We start from the raw sequence: 3,161 nt of genomic DNA, 5'->3' as shown, positions 1-3,161 counted from the left end.
GAGTTAGTTTCTGAGTCATTCACCTCCCTGCGCACCCCACCCCACCCCTCCCCTCCTCTCCTCTACTCTGCACTCCACTCCACTCCACTACACACACACACACACACACACACACACACATGCACACACGCACACCAACCTTTCTACACCAGTACTCTCCCCTCCCATTCACTTCCACCCTCATCTCTCAGCCCCACCCCCACCCCTCCGCCCCTCCTTAAATCCTTGCCCAATTTCTCTCTTCCACCCACCTCCCACCCCCTGCCAGCCCTTGGCACCCCTGTTCCTTTGTTCCTCCCACTTCACAGAGAGAGAGAGAGAGAGAGAGAGAGAGAGAGGTGGCGTGTGGTGGGGTCAGATGGATGAGATGAACGAAGAAAGAGGGAGAGACAGACAGACAGAGAGGTGGGGAGGTTGGTTGGGTCAGATGAATGAGGTGAACGAAGAAACAGAGAGAGAGAGAGAGAGGTGGGGGGTGGAGTTGAATTCACATGGGAGATGATGGGAAAGACATGGATGACCGGAAGGTAAGAGAGATAAGAAGGAAGGGTAGGGGCAGTTTGAACGACATAACAATATATAATGACTATATATATATGTGTGTGTGTGTGTGTGTGTGTGTGTGTGTGTGTGTGTTCGTGAGAGAGAGAGAAAGACAGACAGACAGACAGACAGACAGAGAGAGAGAGAGAGAGGGGGGGGGGGTCGAGGAAGGAGTTGTGAGTTATCTCTTCATTTACCCCCTGATAGCGCCTTGATCAGCAAATCTTCACAAAGTGAAACCGGAGGTTAGTGGGATAGAAAAAAAAAAAAAAAAAAAAAAGAAACAGAGAAATGAATTAGAATCAGACCAACAGACAGACACAGACTCACGCTTACATAAATAAATAAACAGAGCACGAGATAAACCCGAAAGACATGAAACAGTTTCTGTTGCTGCTTTATCTTCTCTTTTTCTCAGTTGAGAACATCCACCTGGCATCCCTTTTTTTTTCTTTCCCTTTCTTTCTTTCTTGTTTCTTATCCTTTCTTTCTGTGAGTCACGCATACGTTTTCCACATTATTGCAACACGAAAATAGATTCGCTTATCACATGCACTGAAAAAAAAAAAGTGAAATCATAGGATAGGATACTCCTTTCGTGAGCTGCTCCTCCCAAGTGTGCGTGTGTGTATGGGATTTTGCGTGCTTGACCGTCTTTATCTCGCCACCCAACGCTTAGCTTAGTATCACAGACTGACAAAAGATTACGTTTGGACCAACAGCAAAGTGACACATATATATATATTCAGATGTTTATATATATATATATATATATATATATATATATATATATATATATATATGTGTGTGTGTGTGTGTGTGTGTGTATTTTTTCCCCCACTTATTATTTTACTTTCTTGTTCATATGTCCCTAACACTAACAGTCTCTTCCACCCCCTTCCCCCACTCCTGCCCTCTCACCCCCTGCCCATCTTCCCTCACCCTTCCCTTTCAGAGCCCTTTCTTTCCCTCATACATTCACACTGACAGTTCTACTCACCCTGCTTTGTTTTGTTTTTTGGTGTGTTTTTTTTTCGTGTCCTTTCCTGTGACTTCTCATCACTTTCCTGAACTTTACTCTCTCCCCCTCTCTGTCTGTATCTTTCTGTCTGTCACTCACTTTCCTTGATCAAGGCCTGACTAAACGCGTTGGGTTACGCTGCTGGTCAGGCATCTGTTTGGCAGATGTGGTGTTGTGTATATGGATTTTTTGTCCGAACGCAGTGACGCCTCCTTGAGCTACTGAAACTGAAACTGAAACTGTCACTCACTCATTTCATTGGCCTGATGAAGAGCCTTTGGCTAGTGATACGTCGCCTCTTTTATCCCAAGTAAGTCGACCTTTACCAAGATTTGTTTTAGTCTACCTCCCAAAGTGACAGTCTGTATGATCAACGGTTTCTATACTACAAATGGGACGTCATTTTGCAGCATTGTCGTTTGTGAAGGACTATGACATCTCAAAAATTTGTAGGAGGCGTAAAATTGCACTGGCTCTTGGTGCTTGCTGGAGCTTTGAGGGAGGGGCTAGTTGATCTTCTTTGTTCCATGGTAGGGTGTGTGTAGTGTGTAGTTTAGTGTGTCGTGTGTTTTATAGTAGGGATGTGTTTGATGAAAAGCACGTGTGGAAATGTAAATGTTGTGCGAGGGGTGGTGGGGGAGGGGGGGGGGGGGAGGGAAACAGTGCATAATCTGAAAGAATGGATCTTCAACGGAAAACAACTGGAGTGATGGCCTGGAGGTAACGCGTCCGCTTAGGAAGCCAGAAGAATTTGAGCACGTTGGTTCGAATCACGGCTCAGTCGCCAATTATTTTCTCTCCCTCCACTAGACCTTGAGTGGTGGTCTGGACGCTAGTCATTCCGATGAGACGAAAAACCGAGGTCCCGTGTGCAGCATGCACTTAGCGCACGTAAAAGAACCCACGGCAACAAAGGGGTTGTTCCTAGAAAATTCTGTAGAAAAATCCACTTCGATCGGGAAAAAAAAACTGTACGCAAAAAAAAAAAAGAAAAAAAAAAGGGTGGCGCTGTAGTGTAGTTACGCGCTCTCCCTGGGGAGAGCAGCCTGAATTTCACACAGAGAAATCTGTTGTGATAAAAAGAAATACCAGTACGAATACAACCAGCATTTGTCTCCATTATACTCCCATACCCGCCACTGTGTCTTACCACCACCCCCCCCCCCTGTTCCATGCACAGGTTGTTACGCGGGCAGTGAATGACTCACCGTCACACATCTCTGTTTGGCCTGTTCCCTTCGGACCGCCGCTGAATTTCCTCCACCTTTCTCCTTCCCCTCCATCTCTTTGAGTGGCTTCCAACAAGGACGTGTCGAACTAGTTGCCTTTTTCCTTTCAGATTGAAAGCCTGAGCGGCTTTTGATGTTTGTGTTGTTTTGTTTTGTTTTATTTTCTTTGGTTTGATTACACCAGGGGCTTATAAGTTGTGAGTCTTAAAAACACGTGATTTAGAAATCGTGTTCAAACAGTTATATGTATGTGACATGACTTCTTGTCAGAACGGCGAATCGACTGTCCCCCATCCCCACCCTCACATCCCCAGGGATGCTTCGGCGTTCTGCGCGCGCGCGCGCGCGTGTGTGTGTGTGTGTGGAGG

This window comes from Babylonia areolata, chromosome 3 (assembly GCF_041734735.1).
Source record: "Babylonia areolata isolate BAREFJ2019XMU chromosome 3, ASM4173473v1, whole genome shotgun sequence".
Taxonomy (NCBI): domain Eukaryota; kingdom Metazoa; phylum Mollusca; class Gastropoda; order Neogastropoda; family Buccinidae; genus Babylonia; species Babylonia areolata.
Note: the sequence above shows the minus strand (reverse complement) of the source record.